We start from the raw sequence: 10,869 nt of genomic DNA, 5'->3' as shown, positions 1-10,869 counted from the left end.
GGGTTTAATATTTTTCCTAGAACTTTTTTTTTTTTTTTTTTTTTTTTTTTTTTTTTTTTTTTTTTTTTTTTTTAAAAAAAAAAAAAAAAAAAAAAAAAGCTAAAAACTTGTAGTGTTGCCTAACCCTGGACAGACAGAAAAAAATGTGAAAAATCTTAACCAGATTCCAAATGTCCAGCCCAAAATCGGAGGGTGGAATTCTGATCCTGTTCAGATGAGCAGCCCTCCCAATGCTGTTGGGGCTGGTAGATCACCTGGGGAACGGAACCGAGCTGGGCTTTTCTGCACTCTTCCCTGCCAGTTAAGGGTAAGATGATGTCTTATTGTCTAATTCTAGGAATTTTAATCCAAAATTAATCATTTCCAGTTCTGCTTCTCAACTGAAATCTCTAGAGCCCCAGGTTTGGGAGTGGGCACAGCAAAATGCTTGCGCTCCTGCAGCGGCGTGCGTCCTTCTGGGAACAGGGCGCCCAGCTCTAGTGAGAAAGGAGGCTGTGATCTCCGTGTTCCATACATTTGTACTTTCCTGTGAAATGTAAGAGAGATTAAATAGGGAGGGTTTTGTAGAAATATGCAAACGTTACTCCAAAAGGACTGAATTGATATCTGAAAAACAAGTTAATAAAACCCTGTGACATAAAATTCTGCAGCAGAGATACAGTGAGGGACAAGACTGTTACAAAGGCTAACTAATCTCCTTTGGTTGCCTTTATAATGATGGCTAAATTAAGTTTCTGCTAAAAATCACCCTGGAGAGGACTTTATCTCTCTCTTTTAACTATAAAAAGTGCCTTGTTCATTAGCCTCAGTAGGCTTAGGTGAGCTTTTGTGAATATCCCCATTTTTCTCTGCTATTGTACAATATACATCAGCTATCATCCCTTCTTGTTCCCCGTTCTTAGACCAGGAGTTTTCTTTGATTCTGGTTCATTCGTGCTGGTAGGTTACTTTTCTTCTCAGCCATTGTTGCTTTTGAGTTTGAATTTTTCTAGGTCCATCTATAAGGACTGGTACATTCTTGCACATCTCGGCGTATTACGGATAATGGATCTGAACAGGCTGCCCTAGTTCAACGCTTTACAACTCAGAAAAATACTCATTTTCCTGTGAAGTGTCTTTGTGCATAGATAGCAGAATTGATAGAATGACCTAGTGACAGAGCATGGTGTAGTTGTGGACAGAGCACACGCGGAGGAGACCAAAATTCGGTGCAGAGGGACCTCCAGCAAGTCATTCTGTGCCTCAGTTCCCCATCTGTGAACAGGGTTTGTAGCATTGGGAAGAAAAAAAAGAAGCCAAACTTATGTTATCCAAAACTGTTTGGAAACAACCCCAATTGACTGGAAAATCCTACATAATTAGGAACTTTCTCAACCACTGTAGCCCTAAGAGGCTTGACACAAAACTGGAAAAATTCCACCCAGAATATTTTGCGTAAGAATATTAGTCATAACCTCAGAGTAATTAAGGACAATCGCAAAGTTCACAGGTGGAACATTTCATTGCTTCAGCTAATTTTAGAAGTTCTTTCTGCCTCCAGCACTGGAGGTTGACCACCTGGCAACCTTCGTACAGTGCTTTTAACCATCCCGGGCCAGTGCCATGGATACAGCCCGATGAGCAGACCCAGCCAATGGCAGAGCCGTAACGACTGCCTTCTTTTCTTCCCACTCCTCCGGGTTTGCTCTCTGACCTTGAGCGAGGCAAATTACTTTGCTTTGACAAGTAGTTAACCTTTTCTGTAGACAAGTCTCTCACAACTGTGTTTTAGGGTTACTTTATTACTGTTGTTAGAAAAGCATTCTAAAACCTTCAAAAGGAAGGCTGTAAAATACCTCGGAGTATTACTTTATAATCCAATTTATCAGAAGCCCAGAATAGTATTAGGCTGTAAATCTATTTATCAGGAGCCTAGTCTTCCTCAAGTGAGCTCAAGTTTCAAATTCAGACACATCATGATTCACTTGTGTATTATAACATGCCAAATTGTGGCATAATTAGACTTCTGTAAGTCTGGGATTCTATTTGCATGAAAAAAAAAAGAGGAAAAGATTGAGGAAAAACTTTCATGCTGATCTTCTAATTGTCAATCTTTGTTTAGTTTGGTGCTTGAAAATTGGAGAACATCGAGAAACATTTGAAATTAAAAGCTCAAAACATTTTGGGTTTTTTTTTTAAATACAGTAGCAGAAATCTTGGTTTGTTTAATCACTTGCTTGGAATTTTTACTGAAAACATTTACCGCATTTAACATAAATTAGCAAAATTAACGCAGTTTCTGCTGCTGCTTACCACTCTCCTCCTCCTCACACAGACCTTATGCCCACAGCAGGTCAGAGTTACAGACCCTCAGTTCCATTCGAAGTTTGCAGAGATGGTTATTCTGCCATTGCTACATGTCAGGCTTCACGTCGTCACTTGAACGGACTTTACCGGTTTCGCTCATTGTTTCACAGTATCCTTGGGTTAAGTAGCAAGTTCTTAAAAGGTTCCTAAATCTTAGAAAGGTATTTCTTCATTCTTACCAAATTTCTTCCAGAATTCTAAGACTTTACTGATGATTTTTATTTGTCTGAGTCAAATGTTGAGCGTCTTGGGTGTTCGAATAAATTCTAGTCATAATTTTCCTGTAACCAGAATAGGGCAACCCTGCACTGGAACAAGCTTTTAGATAGAGTGTATTTATAATCATAGAAAGAAACCTACTCTGAAAGTCATAGTGCCAAAAACAGAAAAAAAAAGGGAACTTTTTCATATGCCAGGACATTACAAAAATCCCAGCAGGGCAGTAACTGAAGGGTCAGTAACCTCACATCATAATAAAGAAAGACAGAATACCATGGTCTGCTCATTGGAGGGTCTAATTTTAAATCATAGCCACTTTTAGGAAGATAGACTATGTTAAAATAGAAAGAAATATGTTTAATGTCTAGCACAGAGAGTTTAAGGCTTCAGGGAAATGTTAGGATACCCAGTCCCATAATTGCTCAGCAGACCTTATCTCCTAAGTAGGCAGAACAGGTACCGTAAGAGGCACAGAGATCTCAAGTACACGGCAAAGGTCACGGGCAGGACATGAACAGAACCCAGGGCTGAGTCCCTCTAAGGACTGGTTGATGTTGCTGCTCACAGGATGTGAGGACTGAAGTTAAAACAGAGTCAATGCCATGATATACTCTATCTTGTTTGACAGGACATCATCTACTCAACTGTTCAAGACTCAAAATGTCTTAAATTAACTTATTTTTTTCTAGTTTATGGTTGATGCACAAAGCCACATATTTAAAGAAAAGAGAAAAAAGAAGGAAAAAAAAAAAAAGACCAAACCACAAAAATCAAACCAAACATTTTTTATTCTACTCAAACACCTAGTAACACTCCATTATTTTTCCTCCCTAGTAGAGGACGAACAAGAAGGTGAAGAGCTCCAATTCCTGCCCTTTCTTCAGTCAGCGCCACTCCTAAAGGGGTTCACTACCTTCAGAAGTCCTGTTGTCAACTCTCTTCTAGAGCTATATGTGAGTCATATATCCTCTTTCTGTGTTGGAATGAAACGTGCTGGTTTACTATCAACAGTCAAAGTGGGACATGTTGCAAATGAATGTGTTTATCCAAATATTTTATCTTTTTTTTTTCCCCCAGCCCAAAGACCAGCAGCCTGCCCTTGCATCTGAATAGTTAAACTAATGAGGTTTTCCACTATGTTTAAAACAAATAGAGGGCAGAGAATAAAAAGAAAGTCACCCCACTATAATTCCACATCTTTAGTGAGGTGCACACACAGCCAAATCGTTTGTTACTGCAACTTTGGTGCAGATGTTGAGACTTTATAAGTGAATTGTGCCTTGTGCTCCCCAGTAGATGTGAAGACACTGACCATAACGTGCAGGGCTAGAAACCTAATCCAGAAAATATTAAATCACCTAATTTGGCATCCATTAATTGAGTGAAATTATTCAGCTGCATTAATTTACGTACATATGCAGGTGTTCCAAGGGTCCTGTTCTAAAAGAAGACAAATCAGGTGTTCGTGTTACACTTAGAGGGAAGCAGAAGGAAGTTAATTAGGATTGCTTGGGAACACCCACAGTGTATTTTCACGTTGGTTGGTCGTTCTGCACTTTCCTGGAAACCTTTCTCTCCCTCTGTCTCAGTGATATTGTATAACCAGTTCATTACTGTAAAAGCAGTAGAATACAAAGAGTACCAGATCTCTCAGGTTTTCTCCACCAGATTAGACCTTTCATGGTCTGTCCACCCAGCAGATGCAATATATGTGTCTGTATTTCAATAAGGCTGTATTATTATTATTGGATCCCTGTATTCCAAAGAGATTGTAATTGCAGCGGGCCGTTACTGCTAGGTCTTGTAGCAATGCCTGCTGTGTTAATTGTCAGTAAAAATCCAGAGTGCATAGGTAGTCCTTGCTTTGGGATCAGGCTGTTACTTGCTCTACTCAATGTTTCTGCCCGTTCCTTCTCTATTTGACCCTGCCCCTTAGGACTGCCCACCCCAAAGCCTCCTTTCCCTTGGCAAGGTTCATGGAGGCACATCGTGGAGTTCCCCTCCACAAAAAGGAGACTGTCACAGCAATGGTCACCCTAAACAGCTGACATGGAATGTGAAGAGAGGGTATATATGCTACAGCTTCAGCTGCCAGCCTTTCCTAGGCTGCACACAGCAGTGGCTTCACAAACTATGGCTTCTGTGGGCAAATAAGCAGTCCAGGGCTTGTCTGCAGAACCATGTCTTCTCTGTTTTCAGTGAAAAGTTTGGTAAGAAGGTGGCAGCTAAGACGGATGGAGCTCTGTGAGCAGCAAAACTCACCATTCACTGGGCCCAAAAATCTAAATACCTGGGAAGAATGATAACTGAAGCAGGGATCTTACATACCAATACTCCTTGCAGCAGCCTGTGCTTTTCCTAAGCTGTAATGCCACCTGGCTCACGACAGCCCTGTTAAGGGCTGAGATTTGAAATCTTTAGATTTGGTTCATTTTGATAAGGTGGCATATTTTATTACAAAAGTGCTGCAGCTGGGTTTATTTTTTTCCTCAGAAAACTAGGTCAGGTTGGCACAGTGCAGTTGGGAGAGAAAAGGAAAAGGCTGCGCTACTGCAGCAAACGCTTTATTACCACTTGGGGGGTTTGTGTTTCGTTTTGGGGCAAGGGAGTCTTTTTTTTAAAAGAAAGAGGGTAATGAAAATCCTATCCAAATTTAGCTAGATGCTACCGTTGCTTCTGCTGCTCACCTTTTTCTTACTGCTCATTTTGTTACTTAAAGCATTTCTAAAGTAGGTCACAGGCTTTTAAAGAACCAGCTAGAAAAAGTTGTACTATATAGTCAGTTGTAGTGATTATATTTTTAACAAGGGTTTTAATTCACGTGATGTACCCTTTCTCGTGAGACACAGTGCTCTTCATCCACCTTTCTGTCCCTGAAATAAAACGTAAGGGTGGGGAAAACCCAGTCTCTGCAGTGGATGCATCTGGAATGGCCTATTTTTCATCGAGATCCTTATAGATTGCAGTCAGCATCAGCGTTGCTTGTTGAAGCTCTGTTACCTCTGGTTAGTGGCAGGGCTGCTCTGTTTCATGGCCCATGAGCACATTGCTCCCTGCTGTACCGCAGGCACCATCTCCTATTGCTATTGCTTTCCCCTGGAAAGCCTGCGGTGCCAGAGGCAGACTTGTGTCACTGTCAGCTCGATGTGTCCCTGCCCAGTGGTGTTACTGTCCTGCTAAGATGCTGCTGTTTCCTTGGTGGCTTTCTGCTCAGCTGTGCAGGCATCCTGACTTCAGTGCATTGTACAGAGGGGAACTGGGAGGCAGGAGTTTGATGTGCAGATGCTGCTGTAGCAGAGGTGGCTCCCAAGCGCTGCTCTGATTTGCGCTTTGGCGATGAACTCACTGGTAAAAGTCTGGGATCAGGACTTCAGCACGTGTCTTCATCCGTAACTGTAATTTCCTTCTCATTTAAGCACTCTTAAAAGTATTTTCCGTGATTAGGGGATTCTAGGTGAGGGTGGGGGCAGGAAAGAAAGGAAAGGCTGAGCAGAAAGGGTTGGGGGGAAGACTTTGTAGTCACTGCCAGGGGCCAGCTGTGACCTCAGTGATCAATTCTCATCCTGACCAGTTCACCCCCAAATATTTAATGTTTCTTTTTCTCCCTCAAAGACATTTAGCACTTGCTGTGTTGTAGACTAATAGGAGAGAAATACATTAATATTTCCATGCAAGTACAATACGTTATTTTCTACCTTCCCACCATTTTAACTGAAGAAGCTGTAACCCAGAATAAATGTCCTTTTGCTACCAAATTTCTTCTCTCAAAATGAGATGAATCTAACTCCGATTCCCATGTGTTTCCTAGAATGAAACATATTTAACTGTAAAATTGCATCTCCAAATGAAATTTTTAATTTTATATATAAAATCAAATTTAAGTTTTTGCTATAGATTTTTCTGTTGAGAATTTAAGATCCATTTTTAGACCGATATGTTTCAGTCTGATTTTACTTTTTTTTTTTTTCACTTTAAAACAAACTGACATTTTCCCTGAAGCTGGGTTCTTTTATTCACAAATGTTTTCTGTTAAAATACATCAACATTTTAAAAATAACAGTGTTAGAGCATTTTGGATCAAGCTTAGTGCAAAACTCCTTTTTCTTCCAAAAATACCCTGATGCAATAGCTTTTCTTTTAATTTATGTTACTTTTGGGAGCTTAGAAATGCTCAAGTTTCAGAGCATGAATTTAATCCTCTAAAAGGGATTAGGCAACTTTCCTCATGAGCAGGTTGTTGCCGCGCCATCTCTTGTAGGGCTTCTTGCATCTTCCTTTGGACGGTTTTGCCTGATGAACTGAAAAAAACTTATGTACAGTTATAGTCATTTTCTTGCACAGTCTTTAAGTCATCGCAAAATAATTTTTAGATCTGTTTTCCCTGCTGAGTTCTGGTAAGGAGTATATTTAGTGTAGATGTCAGTGCCCCAAACACTCCTTTATTCCTCGTTGTTCTGTACAGGGCAATGACTGAGCAGAGCACTGCCTACAGGATCACAGAATCTTCTAGGTTGGAAGGGACCTTAAAGATCATCTTGTCCAACGTTTCCTTCTGAGCCAAGTCATCCAAAGTCAGGTTTATTGAAGGCGTCTAGACCTTCACATCTCTCTGTATCCTAGGCTGTAATAATTAACAACAGCTTAAAACTTAAAAAGATCAGTGAGGAAAGGCTTGACTTGCACCAGCCTGCAACAACAAAAATAACACAATCTTCTTTACTGTGGTAAATCAGATACCGCCGGCAAGCTGCTAACCCATTGCCATCAAAAAGGAGCCAGCTTTTGGGCAGTACTCGTATCTAAGTATCAGAATGGTTGACAAAGGATGTGTTCATCATATTTCTCACTCAGTGACAACACAGAAAATAATATGTGTCTCTCAATTTCACACATGGCTGGGAGTTCACAATATTGGAAGTGACTTTCCCCTGTGGGAATGCTGAATCTACTGCAACTGTTTTTTTTTTTCTTTGAGAGAAATTATCTACAATCACTAGTTTCCTTTGCTCTTTCCTCTATGACCGAATTTGTGGAATTCCACTGAATGTATTTTAACTGAGAAGGATTTAGAGACTACATTCACCAGATCTGAAATATCAGGAAACATTGAAATTAATTTTAATGAAGAACCTAATTGCTTATATACATCTTTGTCTTCGAAAATATCTTTCAAAATCTGTGCTCCAAGGATATAGGCAGCAAAGCTCTGAAGAGTGCATTTGGCTTCAAGCATGTAAATATTACAGCTGAAAGCAGCAGCATTTCTCATGTGTTTAGACTATGCACATACCTAGCTTAGATGTGGAATTTCAATAAGACATCTACAGGAGACCTGTTTTCTTGTTATGGAAAAAAAGAGTTACACTCCTGCTCAGGTGCCCATATGGGAATACTGAGGTTCTGTGGACTCTTTCACCCTCCCTCTTTTATCATTCAGCAGTGATAAACTTTCTGTGGTCCATCACAATCACAGAATGGTTGAGGTGGCATGGAACCTGTGGAGGTCATCTAGTCCAAACCCCTGCTTAAACAGGGTCATCTAAAGCAGGTTGCCCAGGGCTATGTCCAGTTGGGTTTTGAGTATCTCCAAGGATGGAGACTCCACACCCTCTGTGGGCAACCTGTGCCAGTGTTCAACCACTCTCACAGTGAAAAGTTTTTTTTCTTCTGTTTAAGTGGAATCATTTGTATTTTAGTTTGTGCTTGCTGCATTTTCTCCTGTCAGTGGGCACCACTAAAAAGATCCTACCTCCCTCTTCTTCATTCTCTCCCACCAGCTATTTGTACACATTGATGAGAACCTCTCTGAGCCTTCCTTGTGGCAGGCTGAACTGTCCCAGCTCTTTCAGCCTTTCCTCATAGGAGAGATGCTCCAGTCCCTTAATCACCTTTGTGGCCCTTCACTCAACTCTTTCTAGTAGCTCCATACCTCTCTTGTGCTGGAGAGCCCAGAACTGGACCCACAGCTCCAGATGTGCCTTACCATTGCTGAGTAGAGGAAGGACCACCTCCCTCAACCTGCTGGCAGTGCTCTTCCTAATGCCTTGCAGGATGCTGTTGGCCTTCTTACCCACAGGGGCACGTTAGCTCGTGGTCAACTTCATGTTCATCAGGTCACCCAGGTCCTTCTCTGCAAAGCTGCTTTCCATCTGGTTGGCCCTCAGCATATGCTTGTACCTGCAGTTATTCTTCCCCAGAGGCAGGACTTTGCATCTCCCCTTGCTGAACTTCATGAGACTCCTCTCACCCCAGTTCTCCTGGTGAGGTTGCTCTAGGTGGCAGCAAACCCATCTCCTGCATCAGCCACTTCTCCCAGTTTTGTGTCATCTGCCAATTTGCTGTGGGTGCAGTCTGTCCCGTTGTCCAGGTCATTAATGAAGACCTTGAACAGTATTGGTGCTGGCATCAACCCCTGCAGCTCCCCACTAATGTCATTACTTTAAATTGTCTCCTATAACATTGTACCTGGGACTCACTAATGATTTCTCATCCACATCTTGGGCTCGTGGCTGCTTTGCTTTTGGAAGTTAGTCAGCTGAAACTAAGCAATTTAAACCTGTCTAAATGTCTTCTAAGTATGTAACTCGCCAGCTAATTCAGGTATACTTTAGCACGTGGCTCTTTTGTACCAGCTGCAATCCTCAAACCTGTTTTAGGGTTTAATATAGAGAGTAGGACTGAGAATACTGGCAGGATTTTACATGAAAAGGTACACCAGTGCACAGCTGAAATATTTCATGGCTTCATTTTATTCTATAACGTGACAGTAGTCTGAAAGGAATGAGCTCCATAACGAAGACAGGAGAAAATTCTGGCTCTGCCAGACTATGTGAAAACCTGTAAAAAAATGTGAGTAAGAACAATTTCAGAAAATAATAAATTAAATGCTGAGCCTTAGCATTAAACCTACTTTTTTCACGTACTGCTGCTGGTGAAGATATTGACAGCACCCAGGAATGTGAGCAGATGAAAAGGATTTGTGTTCCTGGGTAATGGCTTGGGAGGGACCTGAATCAATACTGAGCACTCTGCAGTTGGTTTGTTTTGACTTAAACGTGGAGCTGCGTTACTGACCAGCGCTACTGCTGCTCAGCTGAGCTGCTGTGTTCAGGGTAACAGGGCCAGTTATTCTGGACTGGAATCTCTGGGCACCAGTGTGTTACTTGTATTAAATGATGAATTGCGCTCCCTGGCTCTCACGTGTTGGTTAGTTAAAATAGAAAATAAATAAATAAATAAATCCAGCAAATAATCTAGGTTTAATTCTGTAGCCAGTTAGCAACTTTTCTGTCTACCTCTTCCAGAAAACCTGCGTTCGGCTGCTGTGTTTGACATGCTTATTTGTGATCTTTAATTTCACTGTACAGTGGGTTTACTGTGATGGGAATTCTTGAGCTTTGCTAGCAAGGGTCTCAGTAGAGGACAGTGTCCATTAGGAGAGATGCAAACAGAGCTATTAGTTTGAATTTTGCCAACTGACTGGCTCAGGCTGACCTCAGGAGCAAGTACAAGTTGTACTGGAGAAGCTGGATGCTTCTGGTGAACGTTCTGGGGCTGAATTCAAGGAAATACCTCACTTGCTGTAGAGGCGATGGGGCTAGGCTATTCCAGCCCACTCTGTAGCTAGTAAAAAGAGTTTGAGGGACATAGGCTTAGTCAGGTTTCTTCCACAGCAGCATTTCTGGATGCCTGCACCACTGTGAACACTTAGTGGAGGTTCTCTCACTGCTTTACTTTGTCCTAGTTTGAAGTTGAGGTAAGTAGCGAATTGTGCTGTACTGGGGTAAGGGAAGAATTTAGATGACTGCACCAATGTTTGAGTTTGCGTGGTGTAAACAAAGCAGAGGGCAATACCAATTAAGGCAAAACAGGATTCCTGGGATGCTCCATCCCCTCCTTAAGCCACAGCTCTTGCCCTTTTTGCTTGCAGTCATGGGGTGTGTAAACACGGTACGATGCAGTGCGGTGCGGTTACAAGATCAACCTCTAAATGACCTTCTTTGCCTGGATGATCCACCAAAATCATGTCCCTGAAGCAGTATAGTCGTGTTCTTCCAGCCCAGTCCCGGCTGGCATCCATCCTGGCTGCTGAAAGCAGAACTTCACCACCAAGAGCACCCACCTGGAAGCTCCCAGGACCTGACTTTGTATTGCTCTGCTGTGCCGTGGAGATAAAACACCTTGTTCAAAGTTAACACCTGGGTTTCCGCTTTCCTTTTTTTGACTTGATATGTAATATATGCCCTCTGTTCCCATTGCTTCTCTAGCCATTTTTAGAAGAGCAAAAATTTTAGTATTCTTAAA

At 41.7% G+C, this 10,869-nt stretch overlaps 1 protein-coding gene across 3 annotated transcripts in view; it reads left to right on the top strand.

The window, feature by feature from the left end:
* FHL5 (four and a half LIM domains 5) overlaps window positions 1-10,869 on the top strand; it is a 32,782-nt gene that overhangs the window by 2,594 nt on the left and 19,319 nt on the right. The window contains exons 1-2 of one of the 3 annotated variants that reach the window (XM_014964775.1): window positions 213-307; window positions 3,403-3,518. The gene's annotated coding sequence lies outside the window, so the exon portion shown is untranslated. Of the gene's footprint in view, window positions 1-212; window positions 308-3,399; window positions 3,519-10,869 lie in introns of those variants that run through there. The other 2 variants (XM_014964774.1, XM_014964773.1) reach the window with 2 other exon arrangements.

The sequence above is a fragment of the Calidris pugnax genome, unplaced genomic scaffold, assembly GCF_001431845.1.
Source record: "Calidris pugnax isolate Ruff unplaced genomic scaffold, ASM143184v1 scaffold219, whole genome shotgun sequence".
NCBI classification, from domain to species: Eukaryota; Metazoa; Chordata; class Aves; order Charadriiformes; family Scolopacidae; genus Calidris; species Calidris pugnax.
The sequence above is the reverse complement of the archived record's forward strand: the minus strand, read 5'-3'. Positions and strand labels throughout refer to the sequence as shown.